The following is a 26,519-nucleotide window of genomic DNA, read 5'->3' on the forward strand; positions in this document are numbered from 1 at the left end:
CTTCGGAAAATAAATTCAGCAGAGGCCGCTGTGCATCGATGCGGTTGACTCGATGTCCATCGACAGCCTCCGTTTCGAGGATGACGTGTCACAGGTATATATGGAACACACAGCACGTGTTGGCTTCAGCTCTGTTTTTCCGAGTAAGCTTTTGCTTCGTGAACTACGACACGCTTCATATTTTTACTTCGAAATTGTGAAAAATGTTGTTGTCTTCTGCTCAGACTACCCCCGAAGACCGGGTTCAACCAATGCCAAGACTATGGCGCTAAAATTTCACTGACGGACCCACATCGGGTGTGCTTGTCATTCGTGTCTATCGATGACCGGAAAATCACTGAAGGAGCATAAAGGGAAATTGGAGGTAGGTAGAACCCTCCCTCCCCCCTCAAAAAATCACCTTCGACTACCCTATTGAAAGAACATCCTCTGATGAAGTGAGAGATGCCATTCCTTGATGGAAGAAAACTAAAAGGTCTAGGTCGCGGAGTGGCTCACCACTCCTGCTAGTCGAGAAAATCGAAGAAAAGTCATCCTACATTGCCTACTTCGTCTTCCTCGTCCGACTCATCTCCAGAGAGGAGTATATCTTGCCCTACCAATGCCTCTACTCGGGCTGAATGGGAATCATTCAGGCAGGAAATGCTTAACATTTTCGAGAGTCAGAATCCCTTGAAGCAAGTGTAGGCCATGCTCCTACCATGCCTTCTGAAGCCGGTAAGGAAAGGGCTCGAGCGAAAATCTGCATGCCCTCTAGCCTGGGACGAAGGCAAGATTCATATCGAGAGCCGTCGAGGCCTTGACAAGATGAAAAGTCATCGAATACTCCGTCGAGTCATCGAAGTCCGTCAATGACAAAGTCCAGGGACAAGTCGACGTTGAAGCCTTCATCACCATCGACTCCATCGATGCCCAAGACATCTTCATCAAAAACATCGAGGCCAAAATCAAGTTTGATGACGACTCCATCAGCATCTTGCTCGAAACTATTGAAGACATCGACGCCTTTAGCAAACATTCAAAAACCCTTTACACCATTGCCAAGAAAGGATTTTTTTAAATCTCTCACGTCGATTCATGACCAATGAGCCTTCAGACGACAATTATCCACCTTTTCGATTACAATATGGCACACCTAATGTTCCTGATAGTTTCATATCGGAGGAATCTAGATTGCAGGACCTGTGTGATAATTTACAAACAGCCAGTGCCGTGGACACCTCACCAGAATTGGATTTTGACAAGCCAGATCCAGATGATCACACAGATGCCTCTTAAAGGCAATTAATGACCAGGGTCACGGATTTTAAGTGATGGAGCAGGCATGCCCTCCTGTTCGAACGGGATGACCTCACAGATATCCTGGACAAAGGTCCTCAAAGGTATCCAATCCTACCTTTTCATGTCGCGCTACAAAAGAGAGTAAGTGCAAACTGGGAAGCACCAGAATCAATTCCGGCAGTCAAACATTTGATAGAGAAATATAGGCAGTCAAGTAGTGACCCCAGCTATTTGTCTAAAGATCCTACCCCGAAAGCTTAGTGGTCCAGGAAGCAACCGCTACCTCCAAGCAAGCGACTTATCCGACCAGATCGGGATAAGTGCGTAGATGCCTGGTCAAGGAAACTCTGTTCTGCCGGGAGCATGGCTCTCAATTCTGCTAACTCTACATGTGCCGTTACAAAATGTACCTTCACCCTATGGCACTGTGTATCCATGGCAGCTGTACATATTTCCGAAGGGGAAGAAAGAGACGGCTTCCTGGCCATTGTAAAAGATGGGAAAGAGGCCATGTGTGAGCCTCTACAGTCTCGTTTGGATTCTGCTCACAGTATCAGCAGAGCAATGGTGGCAAGCACCGTGATTCGCAGGTTTGCTTGCTTAAGGAAGTCTGGATTTGCAACGGATGTACCGTCTAGACTCCATAATATGCCTTTTGACAGGTCTCATCTTTTTGTCAGCAAGGCTGGCGAAAGCCTAAGAAGCTGTAGACCTGGAAGGCGGCAGCCAATTCTCTAGGTGTTGCCATCAGGCAGCCTCAGCCTTTTCGCCCCAGTGGACCTTCTTGTGTTAGTCCAGAAACAACCCTATAGTATGTATAGTATGTATGTTATGTTGGCCTGAAGTCAATCGCATCATGTACCAGACATCACCCACACAAACACATCAATGGATTACTAATAACCACAGGGAGTCCATTTTGTGTGAATAACCGCCATTTGCTTTTTCCTTATTCGGTACAACCGCTTTGCAAAATGTATTATAAACTTCGAACTCGTGCACGGTGCGATGCCACAGCCTGAATGCTGAAAGGCCAACACAGACAGGAATGTCAGACGATACAGAAATACATTGTTTTCCTCCCTCACACCGTCCTTGAAGGTGAGCTAAAACTGCATCTAATCAGCGGCCCACGTGCCGGCCTGTCCTGCAAGTTCTGTAGGAATAACCGTTAAAGCATGAATTATATCCCTTCTAGCAGTACTCCTTCGCGGAGCCTGGCATTTTCTCCCCCAGAACTGTCTGACCCTCAGTACATGAATAGAAACGCACAGATAACGTGCTAAAGAATGTCTCTCTCCTACGAACATGATATCCTTGCTGTACTAAGGGCTCTATGTTCTCTATAACAAATAACTGTCTCTGCTACTGTTGCTAGAATAAGTATATTTAGACTGAATCAGGACTTGTTATAACGTGTCATAATTGTCATGATTGTCAATCATCGAACCCTAGCTTGAAAGATACATTATGGGCGGTTTGAATTGTCTTCTAAAGATTGTATGTCATGTATAAATATTGTTGCTTGAGCGTTGCTCGCTCTCTTGCGTCTCACAAGGCCTGGGTGACACACGTTGCGAGACGTTAAACCCCAGTCGGCCGACTGAGAATACTTTGAAATAAACCAGACTTGTTTGGAAAATGAACCTCGTGTCCGTTGTGTCACTAGCATATGCTGATTGTGCCTTAGTTTCCATATGAGGGCTCTTTACGGCCTAGCAAATATGGCGCCCGAATAGGGACCCTCCCCCTTTTGCTCCATCGTATACGTTAAGCTTGAAGAAGGCAAAAACAAGTCGAGGACGAAGCCGTCGAGCCGGGATCGAAAGGTGTTCGGGGCGCCCCTGTAGAAGTGATGAGAGACTCCTTTGCAGATCTGTACACAGCCGATCCCTGATCGACGAGCGGTGCCCAGAGAGCATCGAGGCGAGGGTCCCGAAATGAGGCAGATTGAGCCAGATACGCAGTCACGATGATTCTTGGTTGTCTGTATACGGACAAATTGCGTCCCGAGTGACGAAATGATTGATGAGGTGAGTCGTTCCTCGATTCTTAAAATGTCCTGATATTGATCGAGTGTTGCTCTTGCAAGATCAAACACCCCGGGTAAGAGAAGGGTAAGAATTGATTATGCCTGGGAAATTGTATTCCTTCCTAGTGGGATTTTTCAACTGCGGTAGACAATCTTTGGAAACTGGCCAGGTTGCGCCACCCGCAGGGCCGCCGGCATTTGAAATGTATGTGAAGTATGGTATAGGGGCAATAATGTTTAATGTGATTTGGCATAGGCAAACCAGACATGTAGAAGACTTAATAATGGGAGTTTTGAATTAGAACGTATAGAACACCTAAAATCAGTATTGCTACGCAAGAAGGCCCGACCAGCGGCGTTCAACGTCATAAGAGACTGGAGGAAGGAAGCTAATCTCTGTTGGAGAAATAGAAAGAAACATGCACACAGACATGAAATGAATGCAGAAAAAGCGTTAGAGCTTGATCAGAATCAACAGACAGAGGACCTTAGGAGAATGGATAGAGCTTTCCAATTAGGAGTACAGAAAATATATCCACAACAAGATTTGCATACATCAGATGAGTTAATAAGTAAGATATTGAATGACCGAAGAAATGAACCTCAAAGTAGTACGGACCCAGCTGCACCTCCTCCATATGTACCTCCCATTCCCGTAATTCCATCGGCCCCATCTCTTCCCTCTGTGACACCATTTCCTCCACCGCCTTCTGAGCATGAGTTAGCTGCTATGATAGGCAGTTCTACAGAAATGGGGCCTGCGCAAGGAAGCGATAGAGTGACTCGTAGTACGGTTGGCAATGACAGCAAAGAGGAGCTCAGAAATTGGGCAGAAACGTATATTGAAGGTGGCGATGAAGCAGCCGTGCAAAGTTCCATATCTGATTATAGAGGCCTGGGTGAACAGCAGGTATTGTTAGAATGCATGGGGAATTATCTTGTTAAAAATTAGAGTGATTTGACGGACACATTGGCACAGCAGGGGTTGCGTGATTTGGTTGTTCTTTCTCGGTTGCGGGATAATGCGTCGAAAGTACGGGAGCATGTAAGCCGAATGTTTGAATTTAAGTACGAGCTTGATCAGTTGTATAGAGAAATAAAGAAAAAAGATAAACCACATATGTCATATGTCCAGAAATTATTTTTTTTCTGCCGCCCTTGAAGCCTGTTAGTGAAGAAATGAGGATTTCAGATGCCACCGTTTCCCCAATCGAGGTGCATGATATGTTTAGTCAGTATACACCAGAAATGCAGAGAAAGGTATTACAAGTGATGGTTGAGTATTTGCAAGATGAATGTATGAAGAAAATGACATGTTGTCCCACTGATTTAATGACGATTTACCAAAGAGCATTTTTACCTGAAACTGGGGTGACAGCTTTTTCTCTTGATTTAGCTTTGTTGCTTAGTAAACGAATAAATGTAGAAACACCTACTTTGCAATTACCCGTGAGGGAAGTGCCTCCCACGTTCGTCCCGAAAGTAGAAGTTGCTGCTATCGTGCAGTTTGTGAATGTCCCTTTTTCTAGACAAGAGGTAAATAACATCAGACAGACAATCCCTGATATTAGGAAAAATCCATCAGGATTTTATAAAGAAATTGAATCTGTTTTGAATTTCTCTGTTTTTACATTAAGTGACATTGATCTGTTGTTTCCTGTGATTCTTCCTGTAGATGTATGGAAACAGCTTTGAAATATAAATGACGCAAATATATTAGGTGATACAAGGGAGAATTTGACTAGAATTGATGGCGAGAGAAAGGCTGGAGAAAAACCGCTGCCGGTCACATTGGCCTTACCAGCACGAATAGTGCAGAAATTGAAAACTTTGGTACCGAGAAGAGAATAGTTTGGGATAAATTAACTGCATGTTTACCAGGCAAGGATGAAGGAGCAACAGATTATTTTAATCGATTTGAAGAAGTATTTGCAGATTTTAGTGGTCAAGATTTAAGTGCTGAACCCGGGAAAAGATTGTTTGTTGAAAAGTTTGTACGAGGGTTATTACCAAAAATTCAAAATGTAATAATGACATCTGAAAGTGCATGGCAAGCAAAAACACAAAGTGAAGTATTACACATGGCACAGTATTATGAGAATAGAGTTAACGCAGAGAAGGACAAAGAAATAAGGGACAAAGGAAATTTGAAAATGAGTATTAATGCAGCAAGTAGCAAACAATAATGGAGGTGGTGGGAATTCACAATCCAGAGCCCAATTTTCCAACATGCAGGGTGGTCCAATAGGAGTTATTCAATGTGCCTATTGTAGACAAGAAGGCCATTGACGAGCACAGTGCCCGCAGATTCAGAATCGGAATGGGGCTTTCCCGAGAAGACAGAATAGAGGCTGCCCAGGAATACAAGGACAGAATAGAAACCAGAGAGCGCCGCGATTTCAGAATAACCTGGGTAATCGGAACCAAAATCAGAATCCGAATCAACATCAGGGAAATAGCACAAATGATGGAAATATTTTTGACAATCAGGCCAATGCATACTACACTGGCGACTTTACATCTGACAAAGTATTGTTTTACTAGGACAGCCCAAGACAGCGGTTGGAACCAGTATCTATTCCCGTAGACCAGAAAGGGCCCTACGTAGAAATGAAGGTTGGGAATAGGGAACACATTTTTCTAGTGGACACAGGTGCACAAAAATGTTCAATCGACCATCAGCAGGTTCCGGATATACCACTGTCAGGGCATGACAATGTCTCAGTAGGGTTCTCAGGTACACCAGTAATCAGTCCAGTGTCACAATCAGTCCCTATAACACTAGGTCCATTTACCGAGTCTTGTCCATTTCTTTTGACGAAAAAATTGCGGCGGACATTTTTTGGGATTAAATTTGCTGAAGAAATTGAATGCAGTTATTTATTGTTCTCCTGATGGAGTGTATTTGACAATATCGCCACAAAAGACTACTAGGTCACAATTTTTATCCAAACCATTACCGACTGAATTGAGTAAAGTACCGACTTGTATATGGGCGGTTAATGATAACGATGTTGGTTGTTTAAAAGTGGAATCAGTGAAAATTGTTTTAAAAGAAGGAATACATTTACTGCGTATACCACAAATATAAAATTTCGGCCGAAGGGGAGAAAGTATTGAAATGAATTGTGTCAGATTTAATTAAAAGAAACGTAATTGAAGACATTTCTGGTAGTACTTGTAAGTCTGATTCTTCCAGTTTACAAGAAATGAGGTAATGATAGACTGTATCGTTTCATAATTGATTTGCACGGAGTGAATGTTGTTGTTGATCCACAATTCCCATTAGTCCTGGATGTGACTACAATTTTGACTATGATCCCATCATCTGCTTCATATTTTAGCGCTATAGATTTGAAGAATTCATTTTTCAGCATTCCAAAACATCCAGATAGCAGATCTTTTATTTGCTTTTACTCTAGGAGGATGTTCATTTACATTCACACAAATTCTGCAGGGTTAAACTGAAAGTCCGAGTATTTACAGTAGAGCATTAAAAGAACAACTAGACATGCTAGAGTTACCAGCAGGTTGTGTTTTGTTACAGTATATAGACAATTTATTGATAGCAGCAGACACAGAAGACATTTGTAAAGAAAGCACAGTTGCACTATTAACACATTTGGCAATGCATGGACACAAAGCTTCGCTAACAAAATTCCAGTATTGTCAAAAGGAAGTATCTTATTTAAGCTAACTCCTTTCGAAGGAGGGAAGAAGATTGACACCAGAAAGGATAGAAAGCATCTCTGGTATGCCTATTCCAAAGACACAGAAAGAAGTCAGGGCTTCAATTGGCATGGCTTCATATTGTAGGCAGTGGATCGCAAACGTATCCATGATTGTGAAACCAATAGTGGCATTAACAAGGAAAGATGTTACCTTACATTTGCCATGGAACATGGAATGTCAAGAAGAATTTGACCTGCTGAAAGCTACATTATGTTCAGCTCCAGTTTTGGGCACACCAAATTATGACAAGAATCTGAAGCTATTTGTACATGAGAATGATGGATGTGCTTTGGCTGTGTTGACTCAGGAACAAGGAGTGAGAAATAGACTGTGCGGCTACTTCTCTTCCGTGTTGGATCCTGTTGCATGTGCTTTGCCGCGCTGCTTGCGAGCTGTTGCTGCAGCTGCTGCGTCAGTAAAACAAACCAAGGATATGGTTTTAGGTCACGCTTTAACCGTCATGGTGCCCCACTCAGTGGACGTTCTTTTAAATAGAACGGAAACGCAACACCTTACATAAGCCAGATTAACAAGGTACGAAATTGTCCTTTTTGCACCGCATATTCAAATTTTGAGGTGTTGTGATCTGAATCCGGCTGAGTTAATGCCTCCTCCCAATGAAGAAGGGATTGAAAAAGAATTCCCCCATGATTGTTTAATGGTTACTGAACAAGAAACGAAAGGAAGAATTGATCTAACAGATACCCCACAGAAAGAGCCAGATGGAGAACTGTTTTGTGACGGTTCTTGTTTTAAATTACCCAATGGTACATCCACTGCTGCATATGCCATCACTACACTGAAGAGTATTGTAGAAAGCAAAAGAATCCCATACAACTCAGTACAGGCTGCATAAATAATAGCGTTAACCAGAGCATGTGAAATTTCTGAAAGCCTAAATGTAAACGTATTTGGGGTGGTACACAGTTTTGGTCGACTATGGGCTGAAAGGGGTTGCCTGACATCACACAGAACTAAAATCCAACATGGCACTTTGATAGTGAAACTACTGTCTGCACTTGCGCTTCCCAAACGATTAGCAATAATAAAATGCAAAGCGCATAAAAAAGTAACATGTGACGTTGGAAAAGGAAACGCATTTGCAAACAAAATTGCGAAACAAGCTGCCATTGGCTTACACACAAAAATGTTTGTTGAAACAATGAAAGAGGTACCCTGCATGATAGAAAAAATGGGATTGCCGCAGTTAAAGAAATGCAAGCAGAAGCTACTGCAGATGAAATAAAAGCATGGTCGGAGGGTCCAGCCGAATTAGACTTTGAAGGTTGTTGGGTAGATAAAAAAAAAAAAAATGGATGTTGCCCAATGCCTATGTGCTAGCAATGGTTACTGTGGCTCACAGTCCTACACACATGTGCCAGAAAAATGATTCAGCATCTAGACACGGTGTGGCAGAATCCCAATATCAGAGCAACTGCCGACAGATTGGTCCAAAACTGCATGACTCGTTTACAACATAACATTGGAAAAGGGACAGCAACACCAACAGGAAGTTTTGGCCCTCCCTCCACGCCATTTGAAGTGATCCATTTTGATTTCATAGAAATGGAAAGGTGCCAAAACTATAAGTACATTCTCGTGGTGGTCTGTGCATTTAGCAAATGTGTAGAAGCCTATCCCCTAAAAGATTGCACAGCAATATCCACAGCTAAAGACCAAAGGTGCGTGAAATTATATCCCATTGTCGAGAGTAAAATGGACAAGGAAGAGCCAAGGAGCCCTGAGTTTGTTACACTCCAAGAAAAAAGGGACAGGCAAATGAGGAGGAACAACGCAAAACCAACAAGCCCCAAGGTGCAAAGTCCGATCTTTGCTAACATGTATCCAGTGAAAGAAAGAAAGGACGCATTTCTCGCACCGAATCCTCCATTTATTCCGTTGAAACATCGGAAGGTGGACCCCCAGCTATCGGAGCCACTCGGGCAAAACTCGAATAGAAGACAGCAGAGGATTAGCACGAAAGCTACTGACTCGGTGGCTGTGCCTAAATTAATGCTGGAATGCCTACATGGATATGAAAATCTAATCTTGAATCGCACCAATGTGTTGAGACTATTACACCACGTTCCACAACTGCGGTCGCTGGTCTCAAAAGATCTAAAAATAATCGAATTTCCAGATGAATTGCGAACAAAGTGATTTTACATCTAAACTCAACCTTAATTGCAAACGTAATACTTGAGGCAAATGAAGAACTGCATTCATTAGGCTTTGACGCCTATATAACGACTGACCGCGAGAGAGGAAGCCTTAAGTACGAAAGTAAAACCCATAAAGGGGTAGCCGCTCAGTGTGACCATAACGACCACAGTTCAGAGAGGGACTTGAGAAAGCCTGTATATTCACTGACAAAACAAATCTCACAACTAGAAAAGAACGAAATGGATTACAAAACCATCGAAGCCGGATCCCAGTCGTTAGAGTTGAGAGCTGGAACTCAGGATTTTGCCACTTTAATGGGAAAAATCGAAATTACAATAAGTAATGAGATGCTAAACGAGACCACAAGTTCAGTACGCTCTAACATACAACGGCGGGCTAGCTTAAATGAAGATTGGACCTGGATGGCGAACGCTTTGAACAGGAAAGCATCCAGCTAATGCCCAATGAGCGAGACGCAACAAGATCTTATGTTTAGCTCTTGGAACACACGCGGCTTTAGTCATTTGCTGATCAATAATTGGGCTACCAACCAACATTTAATTTGTCTTCAAGAGACCTGGATGTGCAATTCACCTATAGTGGCAAATTTTGAATGCGTTTTGAATCCTGCCATTAAGCCTGATAAAGGTCGGCCAATAGCCGGCCTATTGACGATGATAAATCGATCGTCTGGGTACAGGTTAGTAAGCTCTGTCAACCTGACGCCATACATCCAGACCTCTGAAATAAGTAAGTACGGGGCGGATGTCAAGAAGAATGACGTGATACATATTATTAATCTGTACTGGAACCATCAGCGTACTGGATCCTTTGAATTTATCGACCAAGTCACGGAAATAATTGACAATATATTAGAATCCGGCTGCGGAACCGCCATAATAGTCTGTGGGGACCTAAACATCGATTTCTTCAAACCGCAGACTGCTTTAAAATCTAAACTAGCAAAAACATGGAATGACGAAATGGAAGTAAGAGGCCTCACAATGTTAAATGGCTGCACGCAAGGTGATATTCCTCCTAATCCAACGTGGCGGCGTGATGACCAAAGTTCCACCATTGACTATATTTTCGTGTCCAATAATATGCTTAGGAAAATAAAGTCGATGACGATTTGTCCAATGACCAATAGTGACCATGAAAGGCTTGAATTCACATTTCAAGATTGGAGTAATAATCCGAGAGAAAAATGGCGATCAAAGGTGGCAGTAGCACCAAACAGGCTGAGATTAAAATTAGTCGACAAAGAGGTCCTAGAGATTCATAATCAATTTACAGCAACTGCGAAGGTCATTGACTACGTTCAATTTCTGTGGCAATTTAAAACAAAACACATTGGCATGAAAAATGGGTCATTTCAGAACAAGCATAGTTTTGACTTACTTATAAGACAGCGAAAACGTGAAATGAGAGCTGCAATCCGCAGAAATAATCAAGGCCCAGTTGGTGAAATCAGGGAAAAAAACAAAAATGCAAGACAATCCTATAAAAACTGGATGAAAAGTCATCGAGCCATTTTGATGCAAAATGATGCAGAAGCATTGATGAAGACGCTCGTAAATAAAAATAGTAGAGATTTCTGGCGCATACTTAATGCCCTTGAAGCCCCGCAAGTTGCTTTGCAGATATGCCCAGTGCCTGAAAAAGAATGGGTAAACTATTTTATAGCACTGTACCAGAATGATTCGCCACCCCTTAAGCCAACGCCTAACACAACATCATGGGACCTAGATTTTGCAGAAGACGAAATCCACGAGATAATAATGAGAGCAAAAAACTCTCGGGCGCCTGGACCGGACGGCCTGTCAAATGTGATGATTAAACAATTCCCTGACTTATGGGCAGCGATATGCGCTGAGTTATTCAGACGAATTAACGAGCAAAAACAAATCTCTGCATCGTGGAAAACAGGAATAATAATACCCATATTCAAGAAAGGTAATCGATTAGATCCTGCAAATTATCGGCCAGTGGCCTTACTTGATGTATTGGGTAAAATTTTTGCTTCACTGCTCCAAAAAAAATTGATTATATGGGCAAAATCTGTAAATAGAGTTGATGTAAGACAAGCAGGATTTGTAAAATCCGTTGGATGTTCGTTGAACTTATTGATCTTAAATCTGTTGAAAATGGAGGCTCTGAGAACGAACTCGAGAGTGTTCTTAGCTTTTGTAGACTTCTCCATGGCTTTCGACAGGATTGACCGTGATTTATTGTGGCAGAAGCTTGTCTTGTGGGGATGTCCTGAGGGATTATTGGCGGCAATAAAAGAATTACACAACGATACATCAATCTCTGTCCGGTTGGATCAATCGGGATCACTTACAACCCAAATAAAAACATATAAAGGCGTGAAGCAGGGGTGTCCTCTGGCAGCAGCAATTTTTAGCCTTTTTATTTCTGACATTGGGGCTACCATTCAGTCGGTCAGAGCATTCCCTCCGACACTCAATGCATCAAAAATAAGTTGGTTACTATACGCCGATGATTTAGTGATTCTAGATCTAACGCCAATTGGACTCCAGCGTAAACTAGACGCCGTCCAAAAATACGTGGACCAGAACAACTTAAAGATTAACACCAAGAAGTCGGAAATACTGATTTTTGAGAATCTAAAAATTAAACGGTCACAGAAAGGTCCAAGACAGGTGTGGCTGCTGAACCATGAGAAATTGAAAATTTCAAAAAGCATTAAATATCTCGGCATGCTACTAAACTCAAGCATAAGTGATGATCCGTGGGTAGCTGACTCAAAACGGAAATGTGCCCAATTAGCATGCCAGGGCCTGAAGATACATAGGAAATTTGGGAACTTTTCTACACAGCCTTTAAGGAACTTTTACGAACAGAAAGTGGTCCCGATTTTGTCCTATGGTGCAGAAAACGCCTTCGGATGCTCGTCAACACACTGGGCTTCGCTGGAACATACGTTTTGGACAAAGTCCTTGAGTTTGCCCCCAGGCATTGCAACGGCATGTATAAGATACGAACTAGCCCTAATTTCATTACAGGCAAGGATAATTTGGAATCAACTTAGCCTGTATCGGAAATCAAGGCCAGAAGTGGGAATACCTCAATTTGAAATCTTATACAATGCCTCAGCCAAAGGTTCGGCTCTGCTCACGCAATGGGTAAAACGATGCGAAGATCTGCTAAAGGACTATAACATCACTGTAGAAACTCTGCTTACAAATCCAACAGCCGCCAAGGTATCAATATGGCGCCTTGATTGGATAAATACATGCGATGAGCGCAACGAAACGCATGCAATGAAATATTCTCCGGGAGAAGCAAGAAGCTATGGAATCCTTCAACCTTATCTGAGTCGTTTTCCATCCATGAAAGCAAGAAGATCATTCATGTTATTCCGCCTCAACGCAATGAAAACAAAGGACAGAATGAGTCATTGGGCGAGAAATGTGGATTTATCGACGACGTGCCGGCTATGTGGTAAAGAGCCAGAGTCTATAAAGCACTTGGTGCTTTTCTGTACAAAACTGAAGGACATACGTTCAATCCACTTAGGCGGCTGGTATAGTGCCCATCAGTCGATATGTGCTGATGAATGGTGGAAGCATATGTGGAACGGCTCAGATATGAAATTAATTCTACCTTTGACCTCCTTCCTTGCCTCCATTGAAGAAAGATTAAATGCAGAAAATGACCCAGCCTGAATAGACTAGCTTTGGGTTCCAAATGCGTTTAAAGACATAGAAAAAAAAAAAATGAATGAAGTAATTGCCAAAGAAACGGTATAATGAATGGTTTTGTGTCACGTCAAGCAAACATTTTAAAGGTTTAATCTAAACCAATAAAATTAAAAAAAAAAAATAAATAAAAGAGTACTTTTCCTGCTTTGGCCTACACCATGTCATATGGTCAGATAACGGCCCGCATTTTATTGCAGCCGTAATATTACAGATTTGTGCAGGTCTCCAAATGGACAAGAGATTCCATTCGGCCAGACACCCGATGAGTGCCAGTCTTGTGGAATGCCAGAACGGTATTTTGAAGAACAAAATAAGCAAGATATGTGAAGGAAGTAATTTGAAATGGCCCGATGCCTTGTCCCTAGCTCTGTGTATGCGAACCTCTGTACAGGCAAGGACTGGACTCTCCTCTTAAGAAATTATAATGGGGAGACCAGCAAATGTTTGGAACGCCCAACAGCCTAAGCGTTTGAAAGACATTGAACACACTTTGCATACTACTTACTGTAAACTGTTAACTCAGAACTTGCGTTTAATTCATCAGCAGGTGCAGGAGGCTCTTCCTGTCAGATATACCGGCCCAGGGCCTTGTCTGGAGACTGGATTCTCGTTAAGAACTTTGAAAGAAAATCTTCACTTGCACTGCGGTGGAAGGGGCCTTATCAGGTCCTCCTGGCAACACAGACTGCAGTCCGAGTGGATGGCTGCAAGTCATGGATACATGCCACGCATACGAAAAGAATTCCGTTTCCTTTGAAAGAGCTGCCTGGTCCGAACGCCGAAAGAGAAACAGCTGCCCTTGGTCACAAAGATACCATCGTCAGTTCCCTGCCAGAAGTGCTTCCTAAGCCCGAGAAGGGGCCTGGGGAGATTGCAACAAAGATCGAAAGGCCAAAGGTGCCTCAACTTTGTCCGACTGCTGCCGCATCATCACTCATTACATCGCATGCTGGCACTGATCCTGCAACTGGAAACGAGTGCGTTATTCATCAATCACGCCGTACCTGGGGCCATAAGGTACAATCTACGTTCTCAAAATCAAAAGTGATCTACGTGTTTGTTTTGCCTCTGTTCCCAAGATAGATGAAGTGGGAAACGGTGGCCTAAGGAAATGGAGCGTATGAGCTGTATCAATCTGCATCAAATTGAAAGCTCTGAAACACGGTTTCCCGGTGCTACCTTTGAAAAGTGAAGAGCCAGTGCGAGCCCGTGCGGACAAGCAGGTGGCATAAGGTACCGACACAATTGATGCTTGCCCCTGCCTCTTTGGAGCTCTGTGTGAAATTACACCAGCTTGCTGTCATCTATTAAGCAGGCTAGCTTGGACTGGCCTGAACGCTTTGATGCTACCTGGATGCTTTGCTGTTAAACGTATGTTGCTGTGGAGAACTTTTCTGTGACGGACATTGAAAACCTTTCCTGAGATAAGCACTACAGACAATGTATACACTTACTCCTACCTGCACCTATGCTGATGATATTATAGAAATAGAGACTAAGCCTGTTCCTAGAAAATGGTGGTTTGGGAAAAATATGCTAATAAGTATGATACCCCTTTGCATTCTGGTAACACTGGTCCTCACATTCTGGTATCTGGAAGCTATGTACCCTTTGAATTCTCTTTTGCCTGCGACCAGTGCTCCAACTACAAGCAGCCCAGTACATGTGCTCTCTTACACTCTTCCCTCCCAGGAAGTAAAACATAGAGAAGGCTATGATAATAATACCCTGAAATTGATTATGAATACAACACATGCTATCTTTAATAAGTCAAACTGTTAGGTCTGTTCCCATTTACCCCAACATGGAGGGAAAGGAATGGGTTGATATGTGCAGCCTTTACCACTTAATACTGCATGTTATGCATCACTAAGAGCGTTATTTTATGGAAAGTGGAATGACAGCAATACTGGTCAGCTGGATGGAACAAATATAAACAAGTTTGGAAGAATGGTATTGGAACTGGTGGGTTGTTCCATATTTAGCGGTACAAGCAAAGTAAACAAGGTAACAACAAAACCAGTGGATAGGTTTTTTGGGCCTCACAAATCCCTAATCCCTTTTAACATGGCTCCAGTAGGGAACAGAGATGTTGTGCCTCCCTCCTAAACTATTAATTATAGTCCCCGTTCTGTCCCATTTTGCTTATGGAAAAAGGGCTTCTATCCAGTGGGACATTTACTGGATGCATGAATACTGCAGTGCTCGAGAAAGAATGGGAACCATTATACATTGAGGGTTCTGTTTATTTTGTATGTGGAGAACAGGCCTATCCATGGTTACTTAGAAGTTGGGAAGGGACCTGTTATTTAGGTATACTTTTCCCTGGTGTATTTCTCTCTAAAACTCCTGAAATAGCAAAACTATCCCGAGCAAGACCTCGGCGAGATGATACAGCAGGACTGATTGCAGCCGATATAGCAAAATCATTTATACCATTCTGGGGATAAGCAATAAATTCATGGAATATAGGAAAACTGTCCAGGGTGTTGGAAAAAACAACAGATATTGCAGTATGTGCATCTAGCTTCTGAAATGACATGAGAGCCTAGGTTCGTGATCACCAAGCCATGGAACTTGTGCGCGCATGCAGAGAGAGAGAATGCGAATGCTGTTCAAGGAGAAACAGATACAGTGAGCCGACGGCCGGTGGGGCTTTATATGTACTCCGTCTCCTGTATCATATTTATGCCCACTTCCAATATAATGTGTATATGTGTATATATATATATATATATATATATATATCTTTTTCTCTTCACACTGATGCAATCAGGTAAAATTGAGCAGCACTCTTCAATCCTCCAAAACAGTTGGTCCGAACATCCAGTTCGTGTTAAAAGATAATCTTTATTAGTGCCTTACAGGACGGCACAAACATATTAAAAAAGCCATTAAATTAAGGCTCCCCAAAGTGCAAAAATGTGCGCGTTGGGAACGTTAACGCGTTTCGCGGCTTTTCCTGCCGCTTGATCACAACAATTCGTTCCCTTGGACCCATAGAGTTTAAAACAGCCATGCAGAGCGGAATGGCGCTCGTTGCCACTGAAATAGAAAGAGGACTCGAATGAGGGAATACACCCATTCGGAGTAAATCTAAAGCGGACATGTTTACCATAGCAAATCTCTATTAACAGAAACACTTATGGGTTAAGGTCTGTGTTCTGGCCCCCATAGGTAGTGCATATATGGATGTAAACTACAATCCAATACATCAGTTTAAAAATATTCAAAGTAATAAAGTGCCTAGTGCATGTTTCCTGAATAATAAACTGTCCGCATTTCTGTGCGGTATACAATGTATGGATCTAAAATTCGAACCCACATGCTTTCAATTTGAGACGTTGCTTTGAATGGCATATATCTTTCATATTAACTATCGCATAGTGCAGCTGGGTAATACTTGAATTAAATTCGTTATTATCCAATATATGCCAGAGGAGGACAGTTTTAATATGAACACATGTTAGTCTATCAATTCCTCAACTTTCTGTTGCAGAAAACATTTCCATGAACTCTGCATATGCTGTTAAACCAACCTCTAATGTGCATGTGTGTTATATAAAACAGTGTATATGTAAAAATCAGTGTAAACATAGTAGTGCACAAACAATCTACAATTCCATAAAAGAATCGTAAAATACCCTTTAAAAATAAGCAATAACAAACAGGTTAAAAAGGTGTTTAAAAAATTTGTCTTAAAATGCAAACATTGGAGTATCATTCTGTGTGTACGGACTGTATGGTTCCAGTGGTATTTTTTATCTCAATATTGAAAAATGTAAATTGGCAAGAACCATGGAAGCCTCGGAAGAATGTACCATTAGGGGAACAGATGGGAGCTTTCTTTTGACCGATGTCCAACACTTGATGGTCATTGTCCCAGAAATGTATATAGTTCCTCGTCTATGTTGTGTCCTAGGGGGAATTTGCTTTCCAAGTCCAATATGCAGCGAGTCTCTTTTTGCCTCAGAGTCTTTTCTTTGTCACCTCCTCTTGGTCCCATCTCAATTTTGTGCATGCCAAAGAACCTAAAGCTACTTATGTCATTTTCATGATGTTCTGCAAAATGTTTGGCCATAGGGTAATTTGCATCGTTATTTGTAATTGCTCTTACATGTTGTTGAATACGTGTTTTTAGTTTACATTTAGTGCTCCCTATATACCATTTGTTGCACGCACAGGTCAGCACATAAACAACGTATTCCGTCTCACAGGTAATCATTCCTAATATAGGAACCAGATTCCCAGTGATCGGATGTTTGAAAGAGCTTTGTGTTGTAGCATACTTACAGATGTTGCAGCGAGTGCATTTAAAGAAACCCTCTTTCTTGTTTTTTGTCAGCCAATTACTCTCTCTGCTGTTTTCTTCTTGTGTCATATAGCTCTGGACCAGGACATCTCTGATCGATTGGTTCTTTCTGAAAGTAATCTTGGGATGATTTTGGAGGTTTCCATTAAGGTCTTGGTCTGCCATAAGGATTCTCCAATGCTTGTTGAGAATCCGTCTAATCTTGGGTGCTTGGATATCGAAGGTTAAAATTAATCGCGTGCTGTCTTTCTCCGTAGTTTTTCTTTCGTTGTGTTCGGTTCCTGCTATGAGCATTGAGCGATCCTTGGCTCTTGCTTTGAGGTATGCTCTCTCCACAACTCTCTTGGGATATCGTTGTTTGGAAAAACCTTGCGCGGTTATTCTGCTCTCCATGTCATAGGTTTTCAGGGTACTGTTATTTCTTCGTAACCGGATGAATTCTCCATAGGGAACACTCCATATTAGATTCTTAGGATGTCCACTTTGTGCATGGAGTGGTGAGTTGATCCCTGTGGTTTTCCTATATAGTTCACTGGTGAGTTTGTTATCTACTATTCTCACATTCACGTCGAGAAATGTAATCAAAGTACGACTGTGTGTTTCTGTGAACTGGAGATTGTTTTCATTGTTGTTAAGATGTCTCACAAATTCCATCCATCCTTGTTCAGTCCCTTTCCATATAATGAAGAGGTCATCGATATATCTCAGCCAGAGAATGATGTTGTCTGTGTATTTTTGGTTTTTCTCCGTCCACACCTCACATTCTTCCCAAGCGCCCATCGTCAAATTAGCATACGAAGGCGCAAAAGTAGTGCCCATAGCGGTTCCTTGTAGCTGTTTAAAGAACTCATTATTGAACAAGAAGATGTTATTGGTTAGACATAAGTCTATCATTGACAGTACCATTTCAGTGTGCTCCAAATAGTTGAGAGATCGGGTTTGTAGGAAATGTTTACATGCCTGTTTACCATATTCGTGGCTGATTGAGGTATAGAGTGAGACCACATCCATGCTTATTAGTAAGTAATCTTTCTCCCAGGGGATATCCTCAATTCTGGCTAGAAAATCTGTGGTGTCTCTGAGGTATGATGGTAATGTTGAGACAAATGGAAACAAGACTTCGTCTATGTACTTAGACATATTTTCCAGAGCAGATCCTATCAGACAGACAATCGGTCTTCCCGGTGGTTTTTTTATATTTTTGTGTATCTTGGGAAGAAAATAGATAGTTGGTATGATCGAGTTTGTTGTTTTCAGGAATTTGCAACTTTCTTCAGACAGGAGGTCTTTTGCTCCCCATTCCATAAGTAATATTTCGATTTTGTTTTCAAGTTCTTTAATGGGATTATGAGCAATTCTCATGTAACATTGGTTGTTATTAAGCTGTTTATAGGCTTCCCGTATATAGTCCTCCCTGTTCTGCAGGACTATATTACGTCCCTTATCAGAGGGTTTGATGATGCAATTTTTAAGTTCGTGTAGCTCTTTCAATGCTTGTCTGTCTGTAAACGATAAGTTGTCATTGGGGATGTTCTTCTGTTCCTTTCTTCTGAGTTTCTTCAGATCTTCGATCACTAGACTCTGAAATGCCTCTATATTGTTTCCAAGATTTGCCATGGGGTTGAATTTGGACATTGGTTTCAGTTGACTTTTAGGTGTCCAGTCTGTTCTAATGTCTAGTTCTTGTAGAGCTATGGGTTCCCCTTGATCTCCCGCAGCCATACCTCTTTCCAGGTCAACCAGATCTGTCAAGACGGTTAGCTCCTTGATTTGAACCTCAGTGTGTCCCATTTGTTTTTCTCTGGGGCGTTTTTTGTACTGATTGGTGGCAAAGAATTTCTTCAAACGAATTTTGCGTATATATTTGTCAAAGTCTATTCTGGTTTGTACATAATCATTTTTTGCCTTCGGGCAGAAGTTTAAGCCTAGATTGAGTACTTTTGTCTGATTAGGGGTAAGGACATGGTCTGATAGATTGATGATTTTAAGATTTGTATCATCCCCATTGGTTTGTTCTGTTATTTTCCAGAGCGCAGCGATCTGGCCGGGGTATTGTTCATTACAATCCCTGCCCCTCTTCCCCCTCCTCGTGGTTTTCGGCCACCTCTGCCTCTGCCTCTTCCTTGACTTTGATTTCCGCCTCTTTGTGATTTGTTCTTCCTGCCATCTTGGCGTAGGAGACGCATTTCGTCTAAAAAATTCATACGTACATGTGGTTCATCTGTTTCACTGCCTGTCAGGTCTGATTCGGAGGTTAGTGCATTATCACTGAGTTCCTCTTCATTTGGTTCGATTGGGCCTGCCGGCCTCGATAGGGATGCCAGTCTCATTTGATCAAATCTTTTCGCAAATGTATAAACTCTTCCTCTTTCGTAGTCTTCCTTATCCCTTAGAAACTTTCTTTGTTTTCTTTGCTTTATTTCTTCTTCGTACTCGTTGAGACTTTTCTCTATATTCTTCCCCAACTTTTTACCTTCCTCGGTCTCTGGTATCTTTTTCAGTTGTTTCTCTATTTCTGAGATCTTTTCCAATGTTTTGATCCGGTCCGCACCAGCATACTTCACCAGTAACTGTAAAAATGTTTTAGAACATCCGTTCGTTGCTACACTCCATTCCTGTAGCATCATAGGGTCTAGTTCTTCAAATGAAGGGATAGTTAGAATTCTTAAACCCCGTGGGATTCTGCCTACTTCAATATAATTTTGAAGTGAGTGCTCCTCCCACCATTTACTCAGCTCTCTGCGTTGTAATTTTTCTAGTTCCTTTAGAAGACCCAATTCACTGTCATTTTTTGGTGCTGTTGCTGCTGGTTTATTAATGTTACTGGTTTGCAAAGTCTCATTAAACAATGTGGCGGCTTGTGCCTTTCTAATCGCCTCTTTGTTACTTTGGGGGTTGGCCATTCTCCTTGCAAGTTTGACAGATGAAATCTGTCTGAAGTCCGGTAAATGCAATGTCACTGCTTAGGCAATCCTCTCAAGCAGCACAATTTTGGGATATGAAACCCATAAAACACAGTATTGTATATATCTACAAAAAAAATTGTTAAATCTTACTAGTCCAAGATATATTTTCCTCACCCACTACAGATATAATCTATAATATGACACTACAAGAGAAAGCAGTTAGATTAATGACGCTTCAAAATAGAATGGTCCTTGATATAATTTTGGCTGATCGTGGAGGCGTGTGCAAAATCATGGGGTCAGCATGAATTATATCCCTTCTAGCGGTACTCCTTCACGGAGCCTGGTATTTTCTCCCCCAGAACTGTCTGACCCTTGGTACATGAATAGAAACGCACAGATAACGTGCTAAAGAATGAATCAGCACTTGTCATAACGTGTCATAATTGTCATTATTGTCAATCATCGAACCCTAGCTTGAAAGATACATTATGGGCGGTTTGAATTGCCTTCTAAAGATTGTATGTCATGTATAAATATTGTTGCTTGAGCGTTGCTCGCTCTCTTGCGTTTCACGAGGTCTGGGTGACATACATTGCAAGACGTTAGACTCCAGTCGGCCGACTGAGGATACTATGAAATAAACCAGACTTGTTTGGAAAACAAACCTTGTGTCTGTCGTGTCACTAGCATATGGTGATTTTGCCTTAGTTTCCATATGAGGGGTCTTTACGGTCTAGCACTTGGAGGGGTAGATCCTTTCGCTACTACTCCTCAGTTGGAAGAGCGAGAGGGACATGGAGTCGACCTCATCGACGCACAACGCCATCTGCTGAAAATGTTTTCTGAAGAAGCTGAAGCTGGATATGGGGGATATCATAGATGAAGAATACGTGGGAGGAACATCCAGTTGAAAGAATGTTACCAGGGGTAAGTAACTTGTTCTTTGGATGCTCCTTAGAGTTTCTCCACTGGACGAGGTGGGATCATTCCACTCCATGATCTCCAGGGCCTCCGAGCTGCCCAAGCAGACAAAGAAGGAAGGTTTCTTGTATTAGCTGTGAGAATCGAAGAGCAAGACAATCAGCTGTACCCTTTCTGATCAGCTGTACCCTTTCTGGACAATTGCTGGGATATTGGGTCTGAAGTTCCAGTGCCAGGGCAGGGAAGTCGGCACAGAACGCACTATAAACCCCACGAGGGCGGTATATTAGCATCACTGAGAGTGTCGATGTAGGGGAGATCAGAACTCGAGCAAGGAGACATTCCATCTTCAAAGTGTGTTTAGGAATAGAATAAGTAACTTTAAACTTGGTATTATAAATGATGGCCAATCCGCCACCCGGATGGGTAGCATTCCGGTCAACATGTACCAATTCAAAGTTAGGAGGAAGGGACTGCACAATGGCAGGGCCGGATGTCTCATTCAGCTAGGTCTCGGAAAGGAACAGGAGATCTAGTCCCAGGTTGGATAGCATGTCATGGCTTTCCATAGAGTGTGCTACCAAGGAACGAGTATTTAGTAGTCCACATTGGAGCACAGTCCCCTTAGTTTTAGGGGTATTAAAATGTTTCAAAAAGCCATTCGGCCACCTAGTATTACTAGGGGCTAGAGATATCCTAGTGTTACGAGTAAAATTGATAATCTTACTTGGATTACCAACTAGAAGCTGCTGCTTATCCTGTGCTGTCTGAGCACAGACAGGGGCAGGTGGGCATGCCTTAAGTGCGCCGCTGCTTCCGTCCGCTGCATGGCCGAATCCCACAGCACATAAGAAGCCGGAAAGAGCATGGAGTGAGGCAGTAGGACCGCCCACTGTAGCATCAGAGAGAGCACAGGACCGCAAAGCAGCGTCTGACAAAGTAATCACAGGTAAGTAATCATGAAAACAACATAAACAAATAGCAGCAGTGTGTTTTTAAAATATAATTAGGACCAAAACTAGCAGTATGTAGTCTTTAAAGTGGTGATCCCGAAGGAAAACCTCAGCTCTTCCGTGGGTGAATCCCACAGCACTTTAGAAGCCAGAAAAGAGCAGGGAGTGAGGCAGAAGGACAGCCCACTCCAGCAACAGAGAGTGGACTGGACCACAAAGGGTCGTCCGACAAAGTTAGAAAATCACAGGTAAGTAATCATGAAAACAACAAGCAAATAGCAGCAAGTGTTATTTGAAAATATAATTAGTACCAAGACTAGCAGTATGCAAACTGCAATTCACGAAAAGCCGAGGCTTTAAAGTGGTAATCGTGAGGGAAAACCTCACCTGAGCCTTTGGTTTTGCCTGATTTCTTCCCAAAACCTTCGCCAGCGCGGAGAGTGCCTTGCATTCGCTGGACGTTGCTCATGCTCTGCTCTGTACATGTAGGTTTGATGAAAAAATCTTACAACAGCAAAATCGGTATAGGAAAAATACTTTGGTCCATGGCTGCAGGTTCCACTTTTTTGCACCCTTAGTATGACAGGAGCTGCAAGCTTCATATACGTCTGAGGTTGCGGGTTCATACCCATTATCAGCTGGAATATTATCTCAGGAGAAGAAGGTATTCTATGGGCTTCTAGCTGCAGTTTTGAGAAACATTCTCACTTGTGCGAGAGGGTGACTCCTATCTCGCATCGTTGCCATTGTTTTATTCTGTACGATTTTAACTCTGTAGTAGTGTCCATTTTACAATGGGTTTTTGCATGTGTTTTTAGATTGTGTCAGGGGGATCATTAATTGCCCGCATTCTCTGCAGGGTGTTTTGTAAAAATCAAATTATGTGTACTCCAGTGTACTCTTTTAGGAATTTCCCTTTACTGTGAGTACGAGATGTGGCCAGACGATAGGGTGTGAGTGTATAACTGTGGGCCACTGCCCCCTAGAGCTAGCCATGGAGTTTAGACTGCAGCAATTGTCAGCCTTTATTGGACAAGATCGTCTCTGTTTAATAAAAATGAATGTGATTAAAGGGTCTTGTCTTTTCTGGCCTGTGCAACAATTGTCAATTCATAGCTCATAAAACCACCCTGATTGGGACAAATGATTTGTGCATGATATTATGAATGCAGGACCTGGCAAGCTTCACTTTGGGGTTAATCTGGGGAAACCAATGAGCCAGATTGTAGATTCCATATATAACTCTAACAACAATCACAGGAATGATGTCAGGTTTCATGACAGCCTTTGGCTCACTTTTCACCTTACAACGTACGAATGCACAATGTGTATGGGAGCTTTATAGCACAAGTCTTCCTAGAAAGCAACATAGCCCTGTACAAAAAACCGGGGAGAATACAGTGCGAGGCAAGTTGGAGCAGCCGGGGCATGAAGGGAGGGAAAGGCTTTCAGGGAGTTGACGGGTCAGTTTAGTTCCTTGTGGAGCACAGTCTTCAGAGTTCCTTTCCGAGAAGGACCAAGGGCGCCCTGTTTCCAGTATATGTAGGGAATCTATTGTTATCCTCCTAGGAAGATGGTCAGTGACACCTAGTTACTGAATTGGTCAGAAAAACACTGTAGTGCAGCTTACAATTCTTTTGTGAGGCGGTGGAGATTTTCTTTTCCCATCCTGGAACAACTGGGCATAGCCATTAAATCCTAGATAGACACTGGGCCAACCCTAGATGGCATTTATGGCCACAGCTGCATCTCTTACCTCAGCCACACCCCAGCAGTGGAATTTCCCACCCCACCGCTTGACGGCTGAGAAATTCCCCTGTTGGAGAGATCCCAGTGTTAGGGATAGCATTTGGAGGAGTATGGCAGGTCCACTCCCTTTGGAAAGCCAGCCAATAGATTTACCTGAAAATGTGGTCTAACATTGCTTGGACAGATGTATACTGAGGTGCTTATAACGATCTGATTGTGGCATTCTTATTTGGACCATCCCGTGGGGTGCAGTGGCAATGAGATGCTTGCCCTCCAGAGTAGCTTACACTCTGGATGGCAATGCACAAATTATTGAAGTGGACTCTATTAGAAGGAAAAGTCTATTAGCAACTGAAGAACTTATAATCAGAGCAAGAGAGTGGTCTGCTTGAGCCCTGAAGGGCTTCTTGGTTTCATTTTAAGAGCCCATCTGCTGCAAGCTGTATCCTGAAGCTGTCACTTAGCTATGGTGAACCGTCTTGGAGGACAGTCTGCCAGTTTGTACATGGAATCTTGCAATACAACCTCACTAAATGATACAACAAAGACTGCTATGATCCTATAAGTCCTCCATGGCTGATAATGTTTCAGACCCTTTGCTGGATCTCCGCTTGCAGTAGAAAGTTCAATACCTGAAAACAATTACCAGAATTCCTTGCCCACCCTTGTCCTCCTGTGCACTGTGGCGGAACAGAAGAAGAACATGGACTCAGGTTTTACATCTCACTGTTGTAGTTTATTAAATTATAGGTGAAAACTCCTAACTTTCCTTAAACTAAGGGTGTTTCCTACCTAAGAAAGCTAACTAAGGTGCTAGTCAATGGTCAGTGAGAGTCCCAAACCAAGTTCTGTCCACTGTCCAAACTAACCTATTCTGACTCTACCACCATAAGAACAACTAAGGCATCGGAGATTGACTTCCTTCTCCTTTGAGCTGGTTCTGCTGCAAATTCAGTTCAATTAAGTATTTTTAGGTAGTTCTTAGTAACTACTTTTATCAAGTCATACAGTTCTGATACAGGGTCCTTCACGGCTTCAACAGTCTTTCACTCGCTTGTTCTTTCTTTCCTTTCTGTTCTCTTCTAGTTTGGTCCCATTTAGGATTAACCCTTTCCTTCCACAGGACAATTATTTTCCTTTCTCTTCAATCAGACTCTATAGATTTTGTATTTACTCAATGTCCAATCTTTGTCTTGACTGGAACGAGTATGCTGATTCAAATAAGGATTCTCTTGGCTTTTGTTCAACAATACCTCTCAATCGGGACAAGTATGAGTGTTTAATAAGTCTCACTCTCTGTATTGACTCTTGCCACTATATCTTGACTCGGACGAATATGACTGTTCGTTATGTTTCTCACTGTCCTCATGTATCCTTGATAATTTATCTTGACTGGGATGGGTATGAGCATTCCAGTAATTATTCTCACTGTTTTCGTAAACTCTTGACACATGGTCTCGACTGGAACGAATATAAACGTTCCAGTGATGATTCTCAACCTCAATACTCTTGTTGGTCTATCTTGACGGGAACAAGTATATGCTTTCCAGTAAGGATTTTCACCTTCCTCGTAGATTCTTGACACTTTGTCTCGACTAGGAAGATTGTGCATGTTCCAGTAGTTATCTTACCTGTATTGCTCAGGGATACCATCACTGGGATTTCTGGCAGGCTGTGACTCTATTCCTTGGATGTCAGGTTGGCCTCTCATTCCTTCGTTCCTCCTTTCGATTGGCTCGGTCCGCAATGCCCTTATGAAGGTGGTATCTGCATCATTTATGGACTTCCAGGTCCACTGTCGTACGGTCACACCACCACTTCTCTCCCTCTCTCTCTACCCCACAACCCCCCTTCCTGCATCCCTTTGAGTCACTCACATCTTATCGCTCCTCCAGCACCACACATTAGAGGCTGCACTCTGGCTTCTTTCCAACATTGGATGGCGTGCGTCAGCGTCTCCCACCCAGCTGATTTGAAACTTGTGGGTTCTCCGCTCACCAAGGTCTCCGCCTCTAAGATTTTACGCTGCTATGGACTTCCTCAGCATAGTGTCCTTCTTCTCTGTTTTATTTTCACTCTGTATTCTTCAGCGGTTTTCTTAGTCTCTGTACCCGCGAAGAAGTATGGTACTATCGGAGTGTCTGGTTGACAATAACACATTTTAGTTTGTTAATGTTTTCATCCACTGAGTGTTCTTGTAGATGGACTAGGGATATGTTGCTTAGGGAGTTCCTCATAAGATGGGAGGCTCTCCTGGGGAGGTCTCACTTGCCTCTACCCCTAGGGAGAGTATTGCCTAGCAGGCTCACCTCCGTAGGCTTACTGGGAAAGGCTCCCCTCTGGGGACAAGTGACGGAATCCCGCAATTCGTCACAGCACACTCACAACACGGAACTTACTCAAACTAATGACTATAGAGGTTGCTGTTACAAAATATACCTTCAAGCCACTTCCAATGAAAACAAGTCACTATGAGCTTCCTGGGCCACGTATCCGCTTTAGTAGGATAACCAAATCCCGGGCTGACTAGCTTTTGGAAGGGTATTGTCCTGGAAAAGAATATTAAGACTATGATGACTACTTTTCTGAAACTCCCAGGGGCATGAAAATTCCAATAACACTAGACTGTTTGTGGTTAGGGGTCCCGGGAACAATGGGGCCAGATTTGCATCCTCCAATTGTGAGAACTGGATTTCCTCTTTGTATCTAAGAGACTTCGGGTTGGTATCATTCGCCGCA

General features: G+C 42.6%; 1 protein-coding gene across 1 annotated transcript in view; it reads left to right on the forward strand.

Annotated features, from left to right (window-relative positions):
* The window catches only part of LOC138472281 (aflatoxin B1 aldehyde reductase member 4-like), a 577,056-nt gene that overhangs the window by 242,441 nt on the left and 308,096 nt on the right, over positions 1-26,519 (forward strand). The window lies entirely within an intron of this gene.

The sequence above is a fragment of the Ambystoma mexicanum genome, chromosome 8 (assembly GCF_040938575.1).
Source record: "Ambystoma mexicanum isolate Mex_15411 chromosome 8, UKY_AmexF1_1, whole genome shotgun sequence".
NCBI lineage: Eukaryota > Metazoa > Chordata > Amphibia > Caudata > Ambystomatidae > Ambystoma > Ambystoma mexicanum.